This window comes from Lissotriton vulgaris, chromosome 8, assembly GCF_964263255.1.
Source record: "Lissotriton vulgaris chromosome 8, aLisVul1.2, whole genome shotgun sequence".
Classification (NCBI taxonomy): Eukaryota; Metazoa; Chordata; class Amphibia; order Caudata; family Salamandridae; genus Lissotriton; species Lissotriton vulgaris.
The window spans coordinates 1,221,264,118-1,221,289,932 of NC_141696.1; positions in this window are offsets into that span (position 1 = coordinate 1,221,264,118).

Genomic DNA, 25,815 nt, shown 5'->3' on the forward strand with positions numbered 1-25,815 from the left:
AACACACACATGAAATCATGACCAGCGGAAAGTATCCTGACTGATGCAGATTCTCTGTTGTGCAATAGAGTCTACTAGGAACAATCACTATTAGTACAATCACAACAATCAGTTACCATCATATCTCAATTGTGTGGTCAATGGTACCTCACAAATTGACACCACAAAAGTTAGTAGACAAGTGTTACCGCAATATCTCTTATCTATCCTGTGATCCTTGACTGCCACACCCCGATAATAACTTCAACTATCCACTATCAAACGTGCATACACATTTACTCAGCTAGTAGGCCATAGGCATCACAAGAATGTAAAACATACAGCTTCAATACAACACCGTAAGTAAACGTAATATTTTGCAACGCACAACCCAATTAATACTTAATCCTCCACTGCTGCGAATGCCTTCAGAATCATTAAAAGTCTTTCAGTCTTCAAGGCTGGGCTATGGACATTAGGGAGATGAGCAATTCTAATATGGGACAAGTTTAATCAGTTCTAGATTTTTTTAACTATTCCAGCTCCTCTTGTGACATTAATCGTCACTCAGCTACCACTTGCCGGAGCAGGGATTCTTGTATATCAAATGTCTGGTATAATCATCAAATAACCCCCTCGATTGGTCTTATTTTTTTTGTTAGTCAACAAGGAGAGTGTATAAGAAGCTATCATTTACATTAGATGCCATAACAGTGAAGACCAATTGGTACTTCACAGGATCCAACAAGGAAAATTAAAATGAATTTAAAAAGATATAACAAATTAGTTCAAACTAAATCCTAAGTTTGTTACTTATTCACATTTAGTCATCATTTTACTGATTCAAGTAATATAAAAGTTGTTATTTCAGTAAAAGTAAAGTAAAATAGCAAATTGGTAGGAGTTACAAATAGTATGCAAAATATGCAGCAAGTATGTACCATAAAATAAAAACCTAATCTAAGTTAAAGAAGATTTGGGCAAAAATAAAATGTATATCCAGTAAAATAAGGTAGGTGCCAGCTTCAGAAAACCAAATGAAGGTTTTTGATGAAAGAATAGATATGCATAGGCGTTAAGCCTTAGCACTCAGGCAGTGGAGGTTTGCAGAAGATAGAAGTGTCCTTCCAGCTTGAAGTCAGCAAGCGCCTCTATGATCTGCCCCTCCCTAACTTAAAGAACACTTGCTATTATAATTTTAAGCAAGTATTGGCATAGCCAATAGGTCTCGCCTTTAGGACCTTATAAGTGCTTAGCCATGCAACAGTTAATGTTTGCTGCATAACCAAACACTTATAAGGTCCCAAAGACGGGACCTCTTGGCTATGCCAATGCCTGTTCTCAAAAGGTGTGCACAAGTAGGCTTGTTTCTGTCAAGTGCCGAACAGTTGTGTAGCAAGGAGGCCATAGAAAATGACCCCTGTGAGTGCTGTTAGAGTAGTAAAATAAAACAATTATCAGGATTCAATGGACCCTTTAGGGCTCTGGGCCCCAGTGCCACTGCGCCTGCTGCACAAATGGTAGCTACTCCCCTGGTGCAGCAATGAGTGACCTACAGTATTTCACTTGAGACTTATATGGGCTGTTGGTAGTAAAATTGACTTTCAATGCTTTCATGCAAGACAAAATTATTTGTTACTAAATTAGGTTTTCAATAATAACTAATCAATATTTATGATTTTTTAAGACACCTTTCGATTGTTTATATTGAGGACAACGTTTGTATGAATGTTAAATAAAATAATACTTTGCTAAGCTATTTGTGTCATATTAGTTAGTTCACCGTTGCCGCATAATGCCAATGGTCTAATGAAATCTTAATCGACCTTGCCCTGGCAGCATTCATCTACTAGCAGCGCTTTTTCCTTGTATCGCGTAAAAGAGGGAGCCAAGTTTCGCCTGCCTGATTCACTCTCAAAACATCATCACAACCTCTGCATTACTTTTGTGGGGGAATGCTACGTTCACACTGCCAGATATGGTCGGTATTTTTAACTCCATGATCAAGTGGAATGGTCCCTTCAAAGCATGCCTGCAGCTTTGGTGATGTTGCAACTGACCGTTAGTCAACAAACAAGTGGGGTACAAAGTGACGTGTATGCTGCCAAAGGGCGGGAGATTGAGACGTGTTACTCAACGATGGCGGACTGAGAAAGTGAAACTCACAGTGGAAAGAATGGCGTTATATTGCGTTGAGCTTCCTTTTAAACTGATGCTTTTTACATCAAACCTAATTTCCGCACTCTTGGAAATATATTATAGCAGGGTCTAGGAGTAGCATTTCTACTTATTGTGGGAACTGTCAAGCTGTAATAAATAATGTGTGTGTGTGGTTAGACGGACATTTTATTTCTCACAAAACAAACGCGTCAGTGTTTATGCTCTTCCTGCGGAGACCATGAAAAATGTTATTAGGTGCGGCTCGTCAGCATGTAGATGGAGCATAATTGCTCATATTTTTAAACTGTGAGGCTATGCTAGTGGCAGAATGTGCGTACAGCAAAACATTTGCGTTTGTGAGTGTATGTAACAAGCATGTGCAATTCGCGCTGAAAGCAAAACAAACAAGCGCTGAAACACAAGCGAAAGTTAATTAAGGAGTACTTGTGCACGCGCAGGCTGCTCTTTTTCAAAGCACATACTCGTGCTTGTGGCACGCCGCTGCGCACTCCCGCAAGCTGTATGCCCCCACAAGCCCGAGGATGTTCTTCGAAAAAGAGCTGAACGATGGCTATGGGTCTCCTAAGCAGCACATGCGTGCTGCGTAGGCGAGACCTAGAAAGCGTTAACTGTAACATGTCTCCCCATTTTCACTCCCGCGAACCAATCAGTCTTCACCAAAGCCTGGGAGCAAGTAAATTTGCGCAGTTTCACACGTCTTCACAATAGTTCATACATGGTTCTGTCCTTGAATTGTTACTCTGAACAGAACAAATCCTCCCATAAAACCGCTCTTCCTGGCATCTTCCTCTCCTCCACGTGATAATCTTATTATCAGTTGCCTAACACATAACAAATGCCTATTCACTAGCAAACAGAAGGCTGCTGGAAAAATAAAGCATCTGCTCTGGGAAGAAAGAGAAAAACATCTCATGAAAAACAACTGCATGGATGGGTAAAGAGGCCTATTTGCTTTGAACGCATAAAGTCGACATTCAAAATGGCATTAGCATTTAAGCTAACTCAATTCATTACACTATGTTAATTTGAGTGTTTGCTGATAATGTCTAAGTGTGATTACCTATCAGAAATTTTCGGCTAAAGGAGCATGTTATTTAATGTTATAAATTGCACTTTGTTCATTAATGTGTTTAATTAGCAAACATGAGGATTTTCGCTATATCAGCGCTAAATATGCCCCTCTAGAGTAAATTGTTAAAAAATTGTGGCACTAGGAACCAGAAAGGATATGGTGAAAAAAAATAGGGCACTAGCTTGATGCTGGGAGGCCTAGCTGGGAAACATCTTATCTGATTGAAAAGGCCGGGTTTAAGAGTATGTTCACGTAAGAGAAAGTTTGTCATTCCACGGAATGTTTGAAGAGAGTACTCAGACTAATTCAAGTAAGAAGTAATGTGAGCTTTGCTTATGTATAAAAATAGTATGTGGTTGACCAATTTTGTGACTGCACCTAGTGATGATGAAAACTAACTTTCCTGAATACAGTTTTGCTGTTGGAATATATTAATTGGTTTTATTATTGCAGTTTAAAAATATAAATATTTTTAGTTATTTTTCTGTTTGTGTTTGCCAGGGATATGGCCAGATAATACATTTCTCCCTCTGATCATCTAAATGGTATGGACTGTGTCGAATTAGGCATCTGTACCATGTTCAATGAGAAGTTAAGACTGAATTATTAATTTTGTGGCTCAACTCTATGTAATACTCTTATAGCTTCCAGAACAAGGCAAGCAGCAACACTGCCATGTCGGAGACCATCACTAGAATGTAGTCTGCAGACATCATCAGATTGAACACATCTGGGCCGAACTTGATGCCTGTGATTAATCTATTGGATTGGACTCTCTCTACAAAGGGCTCCAGGGAGAAAGTAAGTATTAAAACTGAGAAGGGACTGCATTGCTCTTTCCTCTATGGATGGAAATCCTCTGTCGTAGTGCATGCACAAAAAAATCTTATTTGTGTTGTAGGAGCCTAATTTCCTATCATGACTTACAGACCTCTTTTAGTCCCATCCTCCATAGGATGTCATCGAGAAAAGCCTCCCCTGGAGAAACTCTGATTGATTTCCATGGACAAGCATGATATATGGGTCTGTAATCTGCTTACCAATTTTTGTCAATAACTATGCATCCTCATTAAGTGAAATGGGTCTGTAAGAAGTACAAATGAGGGGGAATATATTAGGCATGAGCATCAGCGAGATTAAAGCCTTTATCGCAGCTGGTGTCAGTATCCCTGGATGTGCTTCACTATTCATAACACCTAGGTGGACATCTACTTGCAATGGTACAAAGGTGTTGAAAAGACCTACAGAGAAAACATCCATAACGCAATGCTTTTATGCATTTGATGCATCTAATTGCCACCAAGACCTCCTCTTTTGTCATACATGTTACAGTCTCTCCTCTGGCCTGCTGAGTCAGCCAAAGGATAGTCTCTAAGCCCAAGTAGGGCGCTCTCGTTCCCTGATATAAAGCTGCTCTTTGTTACAAGTCTGTGTGAATCACCCTAACTTTTTTAGTGTTCTAATTTTTCCCAGGGAGTAGCAGTCCTTGCTTCACTTTAATTTCTACCACCTACCTCTTGGTTTGAGGGGCAGGCCATCGATTTGCCAACCCCCTCCCCACATTGTTACCCTCTTCATAGACTTTCATCTCTAGGTTTGCCTTTATACTGTGAGCTCTCTCATTTTCTAAGGTGTTAAGCTGTCCCCTCATTGTGATGACTCTCCTCCATGTGTTTTATGATTGTGTGAATTTTTATCTCTTTTCTGCTTTTATGTCTCCTCTAGTTCTGCTTTACGCATCTTAGAGAGCGCTACTCACACCTCTCTACGGTGTACAGCTCAGCCATAGGCAAGACCATGTGAGCACATTCAAAAGGATAGTCTTGCATATCTCTACAGTATCAATCCATTGGCTGTATTCTTTGATTCCCTCATGCACATTTCCTAGTAATACTAAAGCCCTGAGAAGAGCATATGTAACCTTGCATGAATATCTACCTTTCATCTCCCCTTCCCTCTATGCCAGGTAGAACTCAATTGATCCATGGTCTGAAACGGATAAAGGCCTCTTTAATACCTCCTCTACCTGTACGAGTTTATGGAGAAGAATATGGTCTATGCATGCATGGCTGTGTGCTGTTGAAAAGTGTGAATAGTCCCCCTGCAATGGGTGCTGGAATCATCATGTGTCCACCAGGACTAATTCCTCTAATCACAACCTTCTCCATTTTTGATATAACACTTGTGCCTTTAGATTGGCTCTGGCCCTCTCTGTTCCTTTCAATATAGAAAAGGTTTGGTGAACTATCACAGTCGGTTTTGAAAACCATCCACCAAACCTTTACAAAACTTTTGTTTGTATTATTGAAAAAGAATAAAAACGTGGCGGACAGAAGAAATAAAGGACTTCACACTGTCCACCCTAACTAGGGTGGGTGATGTAATTCCTCCAACGGCCTTTCCTCTTTCATGTCATTGGAGGGCGATTTCCACAACGGAGTCTATGGAGCTCCATTAAGAAAAGGATGGCAGTGCTCCACATCCTAAATAGGGCGGGTAGACTGTCAGTTTGACGGACAGGATATTCTGTCACATTTGTGATAAACGTACCCCTATTTACACACCTCTAAATCGGCCCCTTTATAGCCAATGTTTTAACATATATTTAGAGTGGGATTTGAGTCTGTCCCTTGCTCATGACTAGTGAGTGGATTTATGTCTGTTTCAGTTCCTAGCTCCTGATTTGGTGGCTTTATTCCCTCTACTTGTGTTGTTTCACTCCAGTAGCATTTGGATGTCATAATTATTTTTGGTTTGTTCAGCATATCCTTCCACTGCTGATATCAGGGAAGTGTTTATCTTCAATTCAGTTGGATTTGTGATTCAGCACTCAATTGGAATGCATGCCCTGCTCACGCTCTCTCTCTCTCTCTTTCACTGTAATTTCTTTTTCCTTCTATATTATAGAAAATTACTTTCAAGATAGATGGCCACAGTTATTGGTGTTGCAAATGCTTTCAATAACATCTTTACAAACAAAATTCATCGACTTCTTTAGTGACCAATATTCACAAAGCGACAAGCAGATCTTCCTAGGTGATTTCAATCTCCACTGGGGCTCTGTGGAAGACTCGGCTCCCAACAAGCTTGCAACTTTTCTCTCAGCTAGCGATCTTGCCCAACCCTGCTCGGAAATTACTCACGCCAAGGACTCAATTCTGGACCTTGTTATATCCAAATCAGACCAGATTACCACTGCTCCACCCATCCGTGTTGACTGGTCTGACCATTTCCACATTCCCTTCTGTTTTCACCTCTCACACATTTTAACTCTCGGCCAACCTAAAAGAGCCTCTACGTGGTTCTGCAACACAAAAAACATTGATCTTGGGACTCTCTGTGATTCTGCTATGCGTTCACTTCCTAGTCTAGACCACATGACGGATGTCAACAATCTCACTCCCCATTGCCTCTCAATCCTTGCTGTCAAAATTGACAAGGTTGCTCCACTCCAAAGCAAAAGGAAAAGACCCACCCCATCAGCTCCTTGGTTCAATAAAGCTCTGTATGACGAAAGGAAAAATCTTAGAATCTTGGAGAAGCACTGGAGACATTCTCCATCCATCTCCAACCTCTCCCTTTTACGTTCAGCAAGATCCAAATACCACAAGCACATCTTCCAGGAAAAAACATCACATTTCAGATCCCTCCTCGATTCAGCTAAAAACAGACCCAAAAAACTTTTCGACCTCATCAAAAACGCACATTACTCTCCCCAAACCATTAAGCCTGAGGATGCCTCAAAGAAAGCAACTGAGTTCACTTTGTTCTTCGATCAAAAGGTAAAATCTCTGGTGTGAACATGTCACCCACCCCTATTGAGGAGCGAAAATCCTTAGTCACTTGGCAGAACTTTGCCGCCGCCTCGGAGAATGATCTCCTCAAATGCATCAGTGAAACCAAACCCTCCAACCATTCTTCTGACCCCAAACCGAGTGGCATCGCCATTGATTTCAATACTAACACTCTCTCCCACTGGACCAGGCTAGTCAATCTCTTCCTTAGTCAAGGATCCCTCCCAGTTGTCCTCAAAACAGGACAGGTTACCCCCTTTTAAAAAAAACCTCTGCAGATGCAAACAACCTCAATAACGTCCACCCCATCACCAATCTCCCTTTTCTTTCTAAGATCACAGAGAAATGCATTGCAAAACAACTTTCCCAACACATTACGGACAATAATCTCCTCGACATGTTCCAGTCTGACTTTATTCAAAATTGCGGCACTGAAACAGCCCTGCTGCGAGTGATTGATGATGTGCTGCATATTCTCGATTCGGGGGAATCGTGCCTTCTGATTCTTCTTGACCTCTCTACAGCTTTTGACACTGTCAATCACAACACTCTCCTTAACTTTCTTCAACAGAGAATGGGCGTGGAAGGCACAGTACTCAAATGGTTTGCCTCTTTCCTCTCGGACAGATCCCAAATGATCAAGATTGTGAACAGTCTCTCGGCTCCACTGGTGGTTGGTCAAGGCGTCCCTCAAGGTTCTATCCTTGCTCCCATTCTGTTTAATCTCTATATGTAACCATTAGGGAACATCCTAAGCAAATCTGGAATCCTCTATCATCTCTATGCAGGTAATACCCAAATCTACCTCAAGGTGTCCTCCCCTAATGATCTCTCACTACTCAACTCTACTCTCAACTCTATTCCCAACTGGATGTTAGTTCACCAACTCATTCTCAATCCCTCCAAAACGGAATTCCTCCTCTTATCTAGCTCTCTCTCCCCGCCTCCTGTTCAATCCTGGATGGATCAGTTGAAATTACTCAACAGTAAACCCATCATTGTGGACTGCGCTAAATCTTTAGGTGTCATACTTGACAAAAGACTCAACCTAATCTCACACATCAATTCCATTGCCAAGAGCGCACGTTTTCAGCTGCGCCTTCTATGGGGGATTTGTCGGTTCTTCCCGGAGAATGACCTAAAAAGCTTGGTCCAATCGCTAGTTCTCTCTACACTGGATTATTGTAATTCTCTTCTGACTGGCCTTCCCAAATCTCACCTCTCGCCCCTCAAATCCATCCTCCACTCAGCAGCTTGCTTCATTTCAGGGTCTAAACGAAGTGACCACATCACTCCTATCCTGTCTTCACTCTGATGGCTTCCCATCGAGGCTAGAGCTATCTACAAAACGGCGTGCATCACCCATAAAGCTTTGCACTCTTCCTCCCCTCGCTATCTGGCGAATAAACTGAAATTGTCTGGAGGCTCAAGACCTTCTCGGAATACAGAAAAGTTCCTTCTTGAGCCCCACCTCCTTCAAAAGGGAAAAACTGATGGCACAATCGGTCTTAGGTAATGCGGTTAGAATCTGGAACTTGCTTCCTCCTTTGCTCCTTGCCATCACCTCCATCCAGATCTTCAAAGCGGACATTCCTAAATGCCTTCTGTGAATACCGAAAGTCTTAAAGTTAGGATGTTTCTAAGTTTAGAGGTAGTAAAGTTAGGACTCCTAACTTTAGGATTCCTAAATGCCTTCTGTGAATACAGAATCCTAATTTTAAGACTTTCGGTATTCACAGAAGGCATTTAGGAGACCTAAAGTTAGGACTCCTAACTTCTGTGAATACCGAAATGAGTAAGTGCTTTCTGTGAATACCAAAATGAGTAAGGGCCATATGTATCAAGCCTTTTGCGATTCGTTAAGGCCGACATTCGCAGAATTTCGGCTTTAGCGAATCGCAAACGGTATTTTTTCCGATTTTGAAATGTTTGAAAAATTAGCAAAATAAGGAAGCGCAAAGAATTGCGATTCCTTATTTTGCTTAAGCATTTGAGGAATTGCAATTTTGCGATTCCTTAAATGCTATGTATGAAGCTTTTCAAAATTGCGAATTCAGGTTTAGAAATCGCAAATTACCACCAACTTGTAGTTGGTGGTAATTTGCGATTTCTGTAAATATGCACAATTGTGCATTTGTGAGGGTGGCATATGACGCACATACATGCCCATTGGGCATGTATGTGCGCCATATGCACACACATGTAATTTTCAGGGGTGCAGCAGGGTGTCCTTGAGACACCCCTGCACCCTTGAAATAATTCTCAAATTGCGATTAGCAAATTGTGAATTCGCAAATTGAGAATTATTTCACAGTCATTTATATGGGCCTCCTGGCCCATAGAAATGAATGGGAAATTATTCCTTATTTGCGAATTCGCAAATTGCGAATCCGCAAATAAGGAATATTTGGAAATCGCTAAAAAATAGCGATTTTCTAAATACATACCATTTTGCGATTTCTAAATAGCGATTCCTTAAAAATCGCTATTTAGAAATCGCAAATGGTGATGATGATACATATGGCCCCAAGTGCCTTCTGTGAATACCAAAATGAGTAAATGCCTTCTGTGACTACCAAAATGATAGTAAGTTTAGGATTTTGTCTTAAGTTAGTTCTGTGAATCGGACTTTCTATCTTTTACAAATTAAGCACTGAGGCCAGATGGGTGTCAATGCTAGTGGGTTGCTGGGTATCGTGTGTGAGGGCTGGAGAGGTTCTGGGCATAGTGTGTGAAGGGCAGAGATTGCTGGGCGTCGTCTGTGAAGGGCAGAGGGGTGTGGGCATCGTGTGTAAAGGGGAGAGGGGTGCTGGGCAACTGTGTGTGAAGAGCAGAGGGGTGGGGGCATTGTGTGTGAAGAGCAGAGGGGTGGGGGCATTGTGTGTGAAGGGCAGAGGGGTGCTGGGCATTGTGCTGGAGTCAGAATATATATAACAGGGTTTGCCCTAATCCTCCTCCAACATCTGGGCAAAGAGTATCTAACTATACACAGATAGTGACCTGGAGGAATTAATACAATGCAAATATCAATAGGACACATACAAATTCAATCCTATCTATGGTACGCAGTCCCTTCCTATTAGACTTACTCACAATACACCACCTCTGATTTCAATAGGAACAATTTATAAATTATTTTACTTGTTCTCTTGTTAGGTCTTGGTAGAGTCTTGCGAGAAATTTAGTAGCGCTTTGAAAAGTGGTCCAGGCCGGCCACCAGCTTGCTCGAACGCGCACAAGCGCGCGCACAAAGTGCACACACCACTTTTTCCTGTCGCGCGCGCGCGTGCGCATAACTCCCATCACACTTGTGGTATTGTTATGCCTCATTTCATGCTCAGGCCTCCTTTCTAGCATTTATTACAGTGTGTTCCTATCATGTCTCTCGGTGTTGTGTCAGACAGTTCACCTCTGCGGAGGTCTTACAGGCAGAAGGGAGGGGGCTCTTATCAGCCGTAACTTGGAGTGCCATGAGTAAAGTGTCCCAATCAATCAGCAATGTCCCTCTTCCCATCTGTTGATGTATATACGCAGTTTATTGAACTGCGATCTCTGCAGAGTTTCACTTCATTAGACTTGCGGAGGCAACCAAACTTTACTTGACTGTGTTGTGTGCTGGACTTTGGATCACCTTAGGCCTCAGTCTGGCCTACAAGATAGCGCGGGGGCAGGTCGCGCACCAGCGACAGCAATCAGTCCGACACAGGGGTGGTAGTCGGAAGTGACGTCCACGAGCGAACATCCTTCTTTTATTCAACCACGCAGGCCACGCCTGGCCTGCGGATGTGGGGATGCGTGTGTGCGTGCAGCAACTAGACCGCTGCTGACATTATTACCCTATCCAACTATATATTTTGTTTAAGAAACAAAATGAAACAGTCCCGGATGGCAAACAGGTTAACAACAAAATGCCTAAGTATTTGCGTGTCCCTTGATGACAGCTTCAGGGTCTCAGCAGGCAGGCATAGTCTTTCAGCTTCTGGCTTGGTGGTGGATTGGGCCGCAGGTTGTAACGCCGGGAGTTAGCCCTACCACCTTCGGCACTTTGGTAGGTATTTCTGGCCATGACAGGCGGTGTTTGAGACACCGACACAGGTTCAGGTCCCTCCGCATGGTTCTCCGGTGATGTATTGTCTTCCTCCTTGGGAGTCGTCGTCACGTTTAACTCGCTTTCCCTTTCGGCTCCCTCCGAACCTTGTCTGTCTCCTGGTGGTATGGCCTTGAACCACGATGCATTTCTTGATACCTCTTCTTCTCCTTTCTGAGCTGTGATCATGGTGCCCTTTGTAGATGTTACTGCCCAAGTGCCCGGCTCATAACGGGCCTGATTCACAGAACTAACTTAAGACAAAGTCCTAAACTTACTACTTTTGGTATTCACAGAAGTTAGGATTTTGTCTTAAGTTTGTCTTAAGACAAACTTAAGACAGACTTAAGTTAGGATTTTGTCTTAAGTCTGTCTTAAGTTTGTCTTAAGACAAACTTAAGACAAAATCCTAACTTCTGTGAATACCAAAAGTAGTAAGTTTAGGATTTAGTCTTAAGTTAGTTCTGTGAATCGGCCCCACCGAGTTTGGAATTTTCCCCCTGGGCGTCTGTTTTGTATGATCACTCGGGTCCCCGGACTTATGCTTCTGGGGGTGGCTCTTCTGCATCGGCTAGCTCGTTGATTCCTTTGCCGTCTCCGTTCCTGTGCTTCATCAGTGGCAGCCGGAGATGGTGTCCAACCCGGGGCATTGGGAAGAAGATCTCTTCGTGGTCCTTGGAACATGAGAGTCCATGGGCTACTTTGCGTGGTGCAGTGAGGGGTGCCCCTATATTCCCGCAGGAATTCGTGTAGCCTCTGCTCTGGGTCAGCCTCTTCCACCATTGCTATCCAGAATACTTTGTTCTGGGTCCGCATAAATCTTTCAACGTCCCCATTTGCCTGCGGCCACTGAGGTGTGATGCGGCGGTGCTGGATTCCCCTTTGCGGGAGGAACGTGGCAAATTCAGCCCCTTGGAAGGGTGGTCCATTGTCACTCCGTATCTCTGACGGATACCCAAACATGGAGAATATCTTTTCCAGTGCCGGTCCCACATGTGTGAACGCAGTGGAAGCCACCCTCTCCACTAGTGGATATTTCGAATAGGAGTCGATGGCCACTAGTGTGTGTCCTTCCCACGGAAAGCTCACAAAGTCTATGCTAACCTTGGTCCAGGGAGATGTGCAGGCTTCTTCAGTGATCACCGGTAAGGGTCTTTCAGGGTCACTTGTCAGTTGACAGGCCATGTATTTCCTCAAATATTCTTCCACCATATTCTCCAGCTCCGGGAACCATACCTTTTCCCTCATGTGCGCCTTCATCTTTGTTGTGCCTTGGTGGCCCCCATGGGCAAGTTGTACTGCCCGGTACCTCAGGTTCTGGGGAATGACTAGACGTGACCCTCTCAGCAACACCCCCTCTTCGGTAGCACTTAGTTCATGCCAGATTCACCACATCTTCGTGAGGGATTCTCTGTCTCCCGCAGACCAGGAGTTGGGTGGGCGGAGGTAGTCAGCCCACGAGCCTTCTTGAACCGCTTACAGCAACCTCAGATAGATGTTGTCGGTGGTGGCTGCTTCTTTTATTTTCTTCTATTGTCATGCTTTGGGGGCATGACGTGAGTGCCACCCACTGGGCATATTCCTTACAGTCGTCGTCCACTGACTCTGGTTCCGGTAGGGAGACGTGGCGTGATAAGAAGTCTGCAGGGTTTTTGGCACCTGACCGATATATGACTTCCATCTCATATGGTTGGAGTTGGATTACCCATCGTTCTATGCGAGGTGGCTGGTGTGGAGCAGTCCCCTTGAAGAGGGACACCAGGGGTTGGTGGTTGGTGACCATGACAAAAGGATGTCCTCGTAGATATAGATGGAAGTGGCCACAGGCCCACTTGATAGCTAGGGCCTCCCTCTCGATCTGGGCATATCTGGTTTCGGTTGGGGTCAGGGCTTTGCTGGCGAATGCTAGTGCGCTCCACTGGCCGGTTTCATGTTCCTGGGTCAAAACCGCGTCGAGGCCCACAGGGCTGGCATCCACTATCACCTCCGTACGCTTTGTGGGGTCAAAGTATGAAAGAGTGGCTCTCTCCAGGAGAGCATCCTTGATTCCCTGGAATTCTTCATCTTCCTTCGGGCCCCACTGCCATGTGGCATCCGCCTTGGTCAGCGCTTGAGAGTAGCTAGGCCCGGTATGAACCGGCCACAGTAGGTGGCCATCCCCAGAAAGCTTCTTATTTCCATCAGGGACTTTGGCGCTAGGGCGTCCTTGATGGCCTTGGACTTTCTCTGGTCTACCTGGATGCCCTCCTGGTTGAAGAAGTATCCGAAGAATTCTATGGAGGACTGGAAAAATTGACACTTTTCTTTGTGGAGTGTTGCTCCATGGGCACTCAGTGTTTGTGGTGTTCTGACGCTGTGGCGGAGTGTATCAGGATGTCATCGCTGACATTTATTACCCAAAGGCAGTCCAGACAGGAGTTCCCTAATGGTGTTCTGGAACACCTCCGCCGCTGAGGAGATGTCGAAGTTCAAACGCTTGGAGCGTCGTAGGCCAAGATGGGTGCTAAAAGTGGTGATGAAACGACTTTCCTCCGCTAATGGTAGTTGGTGGTATCCAGTGTTTAGATCAATTTTTGAAAACCACTTCGACCCATTCACGTCAACAATGATATCGTCCATAGTGGGGGTCAGGTGCCTCTCCCTCCGGATCGCGGCATTCGGTAGCCGCATGTCAATAAACAGGCGGATTTCACCCGGTTGCTTAGGTTTCTCCACAATGACCATTGGTGATACCCACGGGGTGGGTCACATGACCTTTTCTATGACGCCCAAACTTTCCAGCTTTTCAAGTTCTTTCTCCACCAGTGGACATAAGTGAAAAGGTATCCGACGGTTTCGCAGGGCGGTGGGAGCGACAGACCTATCGATGTGTAGTTTGATGGGTTCGCATTTTATACAGGATTGTCTCCTAACTTCTGTGAATACCGAAATGAGTAAGTGCTTTCTGTGAATACCAAAATGAGTAAGGGCCATATGTATCAAGCCTTTTGCGATTCGTTAAGGCCGACATTCGCAGAATTTTGGCTTTAGCGAATCGCAAACGGTATTTTTTCCGATTTTGAAATGTTTGAAAAATTAGCAAAATAAGGAAGCGCAAAGAATTGCGATTCCTTATTTTGCTTAAGCATTTGAGGAATTGCAATTTTGCGATTCCTTAAATGCTATGTATGAAGCTTTTCAAAATTGCGAATTCAGGTTTAGAAATCGCAAATTACCACCAACTTGTAGTTGGTGGTAATTTGCGATTTTTGTAAATATGCACAATTGTGCATTTGTGAGGGTGGCATATGACGCACATACATGCCCATTGGGCATGTATGTGCGCCATATGCACACACATGTAATTTTCAGGGGTGCAGCAGGGTGTCCTTGAGACACCCCTGCACCCTTGAAATAATTCTCAAATTGCGATTAGCAAATTGTGAATTCGCAAATTGAGAATTATTTCACAGTCATTTATATGGGCCTCCTGGCCCATAGAAATGAATGGGAAATTATTCCTTATTTGCGAATTCGCAAATTGCGAATCCGCAAATAAGGAATATTTGGAAATCGCTAAAAAATAGCGATTTTCTAAATACATACCATTTTGCGATTTCTAAATAGCGATTCCTTAAAAATCGCTATTTAGAAATCGCAAATGGTGATGATGATACATATGGCCCCAAGTGCCTTCTGTGAATACCAAAATGAGTAAATGCCTTCTGTGACTACCAAAATGATAGTAAGTTTAGGATTTTGTCTTAAGTTAGTTCTGTGAATCGGACTTTCTATCTTTTACAAATTAAGCACTGAGGCCAGATGGGTGTCAATGCTAGTGGGTTGCTGGGTATCGTGTGTGAGGGCTGGAGAGGTTCTGGGCATAGTGTGTGAAGGGCAGAGATTGCTGGGCGTCGTCTGTGAAGGGCAGAGGGGTGTGGGCATCGTGTGTAAAGGGGAGAGGGGTGCTGGGCAACTGTGTGTGAAGAGCAGAGGGGTGGGGGCATTGTGTGTGAAGAGCAGAGGGGTGGGGGCATTGTGTGTGAAGGGCAGAGGGGTGCTGGGCATTGTGCTGGAGTCAGAATATATATAACAGGGTTTGCCCTAATCCTCCTCCAACATCTGGGCAAAGAGTATCTAACTATACACAGATAGTGACCTGGAGGAATTAATACAATGCAAATATCAATAGGACACATACAAATTCAATCCTATCTATGGTATGCAGTCCCTTCCTATTAGACTTACTCACATTACACCACCTCTGATTTCAATAGGAACAATTTATAAATTATTTTACTTGTTCTCTTGTTAGGTCTTGGTAGAGTCTTGCGAGAAATTTAGTAGCGCTTTGAAAAGTGGTCCAGGCGGGCCACCAGCTTGCTCGAACGCGCACAAGCGCGCGCACAAAGTGCACACACCACTTTTTCCTGTCGCGCGCGCGCGTGCGCATAACTCCCATCACACTCGTGGTATTGTTATGCCTCATTTCATGCTCAGGCCTCCTTTCTAGCATTTATTACAGTGTGTTCCTATCATGTCTCTCGGTGTTGTGTCAGACAGTTCACCTCTGCGGAGGTCTTACAGGCAGAAGGGAGGGGGCTCTTATCAGCCGTAACTTGGAGTGCCATGTTTGCCACGTTCCTCCCGCAAAGGGGAATCCAGCACCGCCGCATCGCAGACCAGGAGTTGGGTGGGCGGAGGTAGTCAGCCCACGAGCCTTCTTGAACCGCTTACAGCAACCTCAGATAGATGTTGTCGGTGGTGGCTGCTTCTTTTATTTTCTTCTATTGTCATGCTTTGGGGGCATGACGTGAGTGCCACCCACTGGGCATATTCCTTACAGTCGTCGTCCACTGACTCTGGTTCCGGTGGGGAGACGTGGCGTGATAAGAAGTCTGCAGGGTTTTTGGCACCTGACCGATATATGACTTCCATCTCATATGGTTGGAGTTGGATTACCCATCGTTCTATGCGAGGTGGCTGGTGTGGAGCAGTCCCCTTGAAGAGGGACACCAGGGGTTGGTGGTTGGTGACCATGACAAAAGGATGTCCTCGTAGATATAGATGGAAGTGGCCACAGGCCCACTTGATAGCTAGGGCCTCCCTCTCGATCTGGGCATATCTGGTTTCGGTTGGGGTCAGGGCTTTGCTGGCGAATGCTAGCGCGCTCCACTGGCCGGTTTCATGTTCCTGGGTCAAAACCGCGTCGAGGCCCACAGGGCTGGCATCCACTATCACCTCCGTACGCTTTGTGGGGTCAAAGTATGAAAGAGTGGCTCTCTCCAGGAGAGCATCCTTGATTCCCTGGAATTCTTCATCTTCCTTCGGGCCCCACTGCCATGTGGCATCCGCCTTGGTCAGCGCTTGAGAGTAGCTAGGCCCGGTATGAACCGGCCACAGTAGGTGGCCATCCCCAGAAAGCTTCTTATTTCCATCAGGGACTTTGGCGCTAGGGCGTCCTTGATGGCCTTGGACTTTCTCTGGTCTACCTGGATGCCCTCCTGGTTGAAGAAGTATCCGAAGAATTCTATGGAGGGCTGGAAAAATTGACACTTTTCTTTGTGGAGTGTTGCTCCATGGGCACTCAGTGTTTGTGGTGTTCTGACGCTGTGGCGGAGTGTATCAGGATGTCATCGCTGACATTTATTACCCAAAGGCAGTCCAGACAGGAGTTCCCTAATGGTGTTCTGGAACACCTCCGCCGCTGAGGAGATGTCGAAGTTCAAACGCTTGGAGCGTCGTAGGCCAAGATGGGTGCTAAAAGTGGTGATGAAACGACTTTCCTCCGCTAATGGTAGTTGGTGGTATCCAGTGTTTAGATCAATTTTCGAAAACCACTTCGACCCATTCACGTCAACAATGATATCGTCCATAGTGGGGGTCAGGTGCCTCTCCCTCCGGATCGCGGCATTCGGTAGCCGCATGTCAATAAACAGGCGGATTTCACCCGGTTGCTTAGGTTTCTCCACAATGACCATTGGTGATACCCACGGGGTGGGTCACGTGACCTTTTCTATGACGCCCAAACTTTCCAGCTTTTCAAGTTCTTTCTCCACCAGTGTACATAAGTGAAAAGGTATCCGACGGTTTCGCAGGGAATTTTGGCCTTAGCGAATCGCAAACGGTATTTTTTCCGATTTTGAAATGTTTGAAAAATTAGCAAAATAAGGAAGCGCAAAGAATTGCGATTCCTTATTTTGCTTAAGCATTTGAGGAATTGCAATTTTGCGATTCCTTAAATGCTATGTATGAAGCTTTTCAAAATTGCGAATTCAGGTTTAGAAATCGCAAATTACCACCAACTTGTAGTTGGTGGTAATTTGCGATTTTTGTAAATATGCACAATTGTGCATTTGTGAGGGTGGCATATGACGCACATACATGCCCATTGGGCATGTATGTGCGCCATATGCACACACATGTAATTTTCAGGGGTGCAGCAGGGTGTCCTTGAGACACCCCTGCACCCTTGAAATAATTCTCAAATTGCGATTAGCAAATTGTGAATTCGCAAATTGAGAATTATTTCTCAACCACGGGGTCGGTCACGTGACCTTTTCTATGACGCCCAAACTTTCCAGCTTTTCAAGTTCTTTCTCCACCAGTGGACATAAGTGAAAAGGTATCCGACGGTTTCGCAGGGCGGTGGGAGCGACAGACCTATCGATGTGTAGTTTGATGGGTTCGCATTTTATACAGCCCAGGCCTCGAAACAGTTCGGGGAATCGCCCCAATAGCTCGTCTACCTGGTGTGCTCTGATGCGATTAGCAAACGCTATTAGTTTTAGGTTTTCAGCAGTGTGGCTACTTAGCAGAGTGTCGGCCTCTCAGTTGATTATGTGGATTCTCGCCATCACCTCCGACTCGTCGGCCTGGATAGGTATTGTGATTTTTCCTTTGAGGGGTAGCGGTGTGTCCGCTCCATAGGCGAATATCCTCGTTTTGGACGGCAGTACCTGGGGGCGCGGGCGTAGTTTCCTGAACTGCTGCAGGCCCATTACATTCACCGTGGCGCCAGTGTCGATTATCGCCTTGACTTCATTTCCCGCCATCTGTACAATTTACGTTGGCTGCGGCCGCCGCCGCTGCTTGAGTTCTCATGCGAACGAGACGATTTAGGCCTCTTCATCCTCAGACTCCGAGTCATCATTCACCGTGGGTAGGTATCTCTCTGACTTCGATGGTTGTGATTCAGCTAATGACAGCTGTCGAACAGCTTTGGTAGGCATTCGTGATTTCTTGAATGTCTTTGACGTGTTCCTCCTGTGGCACACTGTCGCGAAATGGTTTGGAATCCTGCAGTTTGAGCAGGTTTTGCCCTGGGCTGGGCAGTCTTTGGCCGCGTGGGGTTCGTGTCCACAATATCCACACACCGCTCGGAGCGGGTATTTCCGATACTCTTTCTGTGGTGGTCCACGCGGTTGGGTCCTTACCGCATCTGCCCACTCAGTCTTGACGGTTTCTGACTTAACTTGGGGTTTGTGCATTGCGTGTTCCATGGCGGTGGCCCTGACATTTGAGAGGTCGTGAGATCTGGCCAAGATTAGAATATCTTTCAATGAGATCCCTGGTTTGCGTAAGATCGATCCTCTCAGCGCCTTGTCTCGACATCCTTGGATGATCTGTCTCCTTATAGATTTCGGTTGATCCTCGTCAGTACAGGAACTGGCTAGCTCCCTTACGCGGGCATAGAACTGGTCCATGCTCTCGCCTTCCCTCTGGCGTGCCTGTCCCAATTTGAAAACCTCAAAGTCTAAGTTCAGCTGTGGGTCAAAGTGACCGTTGAGGGCAGCTACTGCAGCGTCATAGTCATCCGCCGCCCCCGTATTGGGCAAGTGTTTGAACAGTCTGAAAATTTCATCTCCTGCATAGTGTAGTAAGAGCGACCTCTTCACTGCTTTGTCTGTCTCTCTCGTGACCACAAAGTAGTTTTCTAGTCTCTCGAGCCAAATCTTCCACCTTGGTGATGCTGTGGATGGGTCCTCCGTTTCACTGAATGGTGGTAACACCCCAGATGCGGCGTGTTGAAACGGGATATTAATAGTGGCTACTGGCCCATCTTCGTCCGCCATAGTGGCAGTACGTCGGGATGACTTTCCTTTCTTTGTTCCTTTGCCCACGACTTTATTGGGATGATGTGTGTCCTTGCTGACCGTTTTCCCCTATTGCGCCGGTTCTGCGATGCCACGTGGCAGTTTCGCGGCTCACCTCAGCTCCGTCGATTGTCCTGCAGGCGTCTGGTGGCATGAGGGCGTCGGGGTCCTGGCTGGGGTCCTTTCCAAAGCTGGGTTGCTGCTTACACTCCCTCCAGGGCGCAGTAGGACACACCCCCGGCCGTTTCCCACATCTCACGCGCAATGCGTGAGCATTGGCAGGGTGTTTTTTCCGCGTCTCCGGCGCAATGCCTGAGCATTGGCAGGGTGTTCCGCGGATCCGCGGCTCACGCGAGATGCGTGAGATATGGCATCCAGTTGCGTCTTCGATCCGGTTCCGCTCACCACTGCGCTGCGTCTCCCGGGCAGCCACAGGAACCTTCAGAGCCCAGGCGTGGAGAGGCAGGGATGGGCAGGCGGGCTCAGGACAGGCTATCGCCGCGGCAGGCAGACACGCGGTGAGCACCGCGGAAGGGAGCAGGCTGCTCCGATTTGGCCACCGGTGCACGGGCGAGGGTTGGGCCCCCTCCGCTCGTTGCCAATGTTGTGTGCTGGACTTTGGATCACCTTAGGCCTCCGTCTGGCCTACAAGATAGCGCGGGGGCAGGTCGCGCACCAGCGACAGCAATCAGACCGACACAGGGGTGGTAGTCAGAAGTGACGTCCACGAGCGAACGTCCTTCTTTTATTCAACCCCGCCGGCCACGCCTGGCCTGCGGATGTGGGGATGCGTGTGTGCGTGCAGCAACTAGACCGCTGCTGACATTACACACTGTATGAGTAATACTTCCGCCGAGCTGACTGGACAAAACCCAGCACGACGTGTCCTTGACCCGCCGGACGCACTGTAGCTGTGAGGAGGACATCACAGGGATGCGGGCCGCGTCACTGACCTCAGCCCCCGTGGTGGTCCGGTTGAAAAGTACATCATAAAAAGGCTTGCCGAACCATGATAAGCAAAACACGTGGTGCTGTCTGTTGCAAATATTTATGCTTGCAAACACCAAAAATGTGGAAAGTGTTTGACATTGTGGAAAAGGTTCACCAATTCTCTGCAAATGTTTTCACGTTTTTCAATTGTGTCCGTGTTATTCATTTTTCCCTTTCATTTCAGCCCAAGCATTTTCATTCTGTCTGGATTTTTCTGCTGTCTCGACTTTTTTAATTTACTGATGCATGGTTCTGTTTCTCGATATTTATGGTTGTCAGAGCTAAGGTTCTCTTTACAATTGGCCCGTTAGTCCTAAAGGGGTTGATTGTAAACTGCTACCATCCCCAACAGAAGCAGCAGGCATTGGCATTGCCAATAGGTCTCGCCTTTGGGACCTCATAAGTGTTTAGCCATGCAACAGTTGATATTGTTGCACCAAGGATATTGTGCTGGATAACTAAACACTTACAAGGTCCCAAAGGTCCCAAAGGTGAGACCTATTGGCTATGCCAATGCTTTTTTTTGTTAGGCACAGGGAGATTAAGTGATTTGCACAGAATCACAGGGTGTTCAGCGTCATTGCCGAGACTCGAACCCAGTTCCCCAGGTTCGAGGTTGACGCCTTAGCCCTTGGTCCAACTCCTCCTCTCATCTACTTTGCATCTTCATCCTTTCTATCATCTAGCCTATCCCTTGCCAGCTGGATGCAAGTGAGTAGCAGCATTGCAGTGAATACATGTGCGTTCAATGCCAAGTACACCTATGTATATATCATGTATAAGGCTTCCAGTTTCCGTTTGCACGAATTTTTACACATAAATGTAAAAATTATGAAAAACATGCCCACTGCACTGTGGTTTAATTACTAGCAGCAGGCACAAAAAAGTAGCAGAGGAATTATCCGTACAAGTGTGAGCACCACTCTAAAGAACGTTAATGGCAGTATTTAAAACAAAATGTTTTCAAAAGTGCCAATCTGCGTTTCTTTTCAATTCAATTTCAGTTTCAAATCTTTATTTCGATCAGGTGATCATAAAAGATATACAATATAACACATCAATTAAGATTCAAAAATATCAATATATCATTTAGTATTAAATACATGAGTTAAAAAAAAAAATGTTAAAACAAGAGAGAGAGTGGACCAAAGGAAAGGAATTTTCAAGGGTCTCCTGCCATCTTTATGTAACGGGTTCGGACATGCCACATTGCAGTTAAAAATGTAGCTTTTGCAAACACAGTTGGCCGAGATAAGTCTGTCTTTAGAACTCTAAATGCAGGTGTGAATGTTCTAAATCCCAGATTTTAAGGAGGGGGACGAGCCAAAATATCCTGCTTTTTTGGTAGGCTCGACAGAAAAAAATAACATGTATTTCGTTCTCCTTAGTGTGGGCACATACGGGGCACATCTCTGTTGGGGACCGACCAGACCATGCTTTGGTAAAAGACATTAGAGGAAGGGTCCCATACCTCCATTGCAGGAATAATTTTCTTGTTAAAACAGGGGTCATACCGTCCAAAACACTTTCAAGATTGTATGAGTCTTTGGTTGTAATAAAAAGATGTGTCAGAGATCCCTCTCGTGTACTGTCCAAGGCTCGGAAAAGCATCTTGTCATAGTATGCTCTGGAGAGCGCTTTCCTTCGGATCCTGGTACTTGTGCTTTCCGGGTGTGACCACAGTTCTGGTAATCCAAGGGTCTCACAAGTTCTCTTAATATAATTTAGCCAAGGAATCTTGGTGGCAATAGGTAGGGATAGGAATTCCTTTAACTCAGTTCTATAAGAGGTGAGATCTTGGCTACTCCAGAGGCGATGCCAGAATGTTAAAGGTTTGAGCCCTAGTTCCTCCGTAATGGGCCTCAAACCCAGGTCCAGTCTCAGGGGCAGGAGAGGGGGACTTGGTGGGAGAGCGGTCAGCTGCCTTAAAAATTTGTTTTCTGTAATCAGCAGGTTGGAGGAAGAGGTATGACCCCACATCTCTCCCCCGTAGGTTACTCCCTCCCGCGCCTGGGCTTTATATATTTGGATAGCGGGGCTCAGAGGGCGGTATGTTGACTTAGTCGCAATTCTCATAATGACACCCACCTTCTGGGCCAACTTCATGTTCGCTTTGGTCTGGTGAGCCCCCCACGTGAGGTTTTGGTTTAAAGTTATCCCCAGATACTCTATTGTGTGAACCCTTTCCAAGCGTACTGCACCAAGCAAGGGATTTGGGCGCTTGGAGGACTTGGGATTTAAGATCATGAATTTCGTTTACTGCGGGTTAATTTCAAGACCCCTTTTTGTGCAGAACTCCAGGAAGCCATCAAGCACCCTCTGAATGCCCATCGGGGATTTAGATAGCAGCAGGGTGTCATTTGCAAACATGATTGCAGGCACCCTGCTGCCAGTCAATTTTGGGGCATCAGTGTTGGCGATCCCGGTCAGGTGTGCGATTACCCCGTTCACAAAGAGGCAGAACAGGGTCGGTGCGAGCACACAGCCCTGTCTCACCCCTCTGCGAACGGGGAATCTTTCAGTTAGATGGCCGCTTCTCCCACACCTGACCCTTGCGAAGTTGTTATGATGTAGTTTCATCAAAATTGCAAGGATGTCTTTTGGGATGCCTAGCTCTGCCATTACCTCCCACAGTTTTGATCTTGGCACTTAATCGAAGGCGGCACGTAGGTCCACGAAGACCGTGTACAAGGTGCCGCCCTCAATAAGTGCAGTCCTCCAGTACATGAGGTTTAATCTAAATATTTGGTCGATTGTGGAGTCCCCCCTCCTAAATCCTGCCTGATAAGGGCTAAGGGTATCTGTTTCCTCCAACCAGATCTGCAGCTGATCCAATATTAGCCTACAGAAGAGCTTCTGTGAAACATCGATGAGGCTTATTGGAGGATGGTTGGCTGGGAGCAGAGGGGAACCCTTTTTAAATATTGGGACCACCTCTGCGCCCAGCCAAGTGTCGGGGACCTCCATACCCTTGAGAACCGCATTAAATATCAGCAGGAGATACGGGGCCCATATCCCTGGCTCCTGCTTGAAAAGATCTCCTGGGACCCCGTCAAGCCCTGGTGCTTTTCCTCCTGCCAACCCCGCAATTGCAACACGAACTTCTTTTTCCGTGAAGGGTTCGCTCGCGTAGTTACTCAGAATAGTGCAATTGGGGGTACTCTGGGACGCCTCCTCCATTGCATATAAGGACTGGTAGTGCTCTTGCCAAACACCAGGTGCAATGTTGGGTTTGATTACAGAAGGGAGATCTTCTGACCCATGATTGACTAGCCGCCAAAATTTGTGAGAATCTTTGGTGGCTAGTGCACCAGAAAGTTCCTCCCAGTGTTTTTGGTCCCATTCTGCCTTAGCATTAGCCAGCAATGTCTTATAGGCCCGTCTTTTGGCTTGTATCATCTCCCGGCATCCACGCGACTTTATTGCGAGTAGGAGTTCTCGTTTTGAGTCCCGACAGGTGGTATTGTACCAGGACTTTTTGTGTGTCCCCTTAGATTTACCTACTCCTTTGACAAATAGGTCTAACTCCAGGCTGTTTATTAGGTCTTTGTGGGTTCGCCATAATTTCTCTCTATTTTCCCCGTTGTCTAATCTATTGGCAAGAGCGAATGCCTTTTCTAGCACTGGCGTAATTCTGGCATAGAGCCTAGGTAACTTGACGCCACATGTGGCGAGTTTCCCCCACCTAACTCGCCTCCTACTATTCTCCAGGAGTAGTCCTGTAATTGTATTCTCTTTGTCTAGTCCCATGTCCTCGATGCCTGGCATGGCATATTCGAGTTTAAGGGCGTTGTGGTCACTGTCCTCTCTATCCAGAACCCTAAAATCAATAATTTATGACCAATTTGACAGTTGAACTAAGACGTAGTCAAGTTTAGATTCACTTCCTAATTTATTAAAAGTACATTTACTTGGGTTATCTGATTTTGTGCGCCCATTGCATGCTCTTAGACCGTGGTTAAGGGTCAGTGCGGTTATCTGAAGTGCAAGGGGAGTCCAAGCTCTTGGTGGAGGTGCCACCATGACTGGTATCCGCCATCTCGAATCCTCCTCTAGGGAGGGTCCATCAAGAAGGCCAGGAAGTGGCTCGTAGTGCGAGTTCAGATCCCCTGCGACCACATGGGGGAGGTCCCCTGGGATTTCACTCAGAAAAACCGAGAGTTCTTCAATTGTATTCGATTCGCTTGATATAACAGCGGGTCTCGAATAGACGTTTATAACCATCAATTTAGCGAGATTTGGCCATTCTAGCAGGACAGGTAGTATATCCTCGGAGTCAACAGCTAAGGACCTAGCCTTACAGCCTAGGTGCAAGGCAATCAAGGTTGCCAACCCTCCTGACGGTCGTCCCCTTCCCCCCCATTTAGCTTTTTTAGTAAACACTGCGAACCCCGGGCATGTGTACTCCTCTCTTGCCCAGGTTTCCTGTAAGAGGCAGATACTTTATTGTGCAGAAATAGCGAACAAATACGGGCCCACAACCATCCGGCCGGCCTCGATGACATTGTAAGCACATTTGCAAGGTAGACGGATCCCAGCAGTATCACAATACAAGTTAATAATCAGTCCGAGTTACACTGAATATAATTGAACTGCCGAGAAACAGGAGGTATGAAGGTTAATTTTAAAACTTTTAAAATATACTATAAAGAATAGAGTCTAAGAAGGATCAGGGACCAAACAGCCATCTAGAACCGGAGCAGGCAACTTCCACCACCAGCCATTAAACAAACAAAAACATAGTCAGTGTAGCGGCGCGAAGCAATATGGAAGGATAGATCATGACAAATCAGACTGCGTGCCGATCGTTACCCCCCCCCACCTAACCACCCCACCGATCCAAAGAAAGAAGTAAGAAATGAACAGAGGTCAAAAAGAAAGAAAAAATAAAGGCCCATAGAACTGAGGACAAAAAGAAGCCCCTCCCCCCACCCCCCACCCTACACGCATGCAGAGGCTACGGCCTACCCCCCCCCTTGCAGTGTGCCTGTCGCCCAAAAGGAGTACCCGAAATACAGGCGAGAAAGAAAAGGAAGAAAATAGAAAAAGGAGTCACATATGAACCGAGAGGAGGGCCAAATCTGTGTACTCCCGGTCTCCCCAGCCACGCATACATCCTCCACCCCATGAAACAGTAGCAAAAATGGCAAATAACAGTTACAAGTGCAAATGGGGAGAGTCATCACATATTGCGCATCCGGATCAGTTACATAAGCATTCCAACCCTATTCTCCGCTAGCCAGTAAATCACAAGTACAAAGGAAACCACCTAGCCCTGGCCCGATCGTGGATGCCTCCCGAAACATGCCCCCTGGAGAAAGCCAGCCCCACCTGATACAAAGGGACAAAATGGCCACGAACGGGAGAGGAGAGGCACGTAAACACAAACTGGACGTCGCCAGACACCATTAGTTCCGTCTTCCTCAATGAACAGCGCCTCAAGGGTAGCCCGATGGCACAAGTTCCACAGTAGGGAGAACGGAGTCCGCAAAGAGATGGCAGTCGAGGGGGCCAGTAGCTGCATAGGTGGTGCGCGAGTCAATAGTGGTGGTAAAATAGACAAAGACTCATTCCTCGGAGGAGGGAGAAACATTGTAGCACAGTTAGAGCTGGCGGATGGCCGTCCGCAGGTGCCAG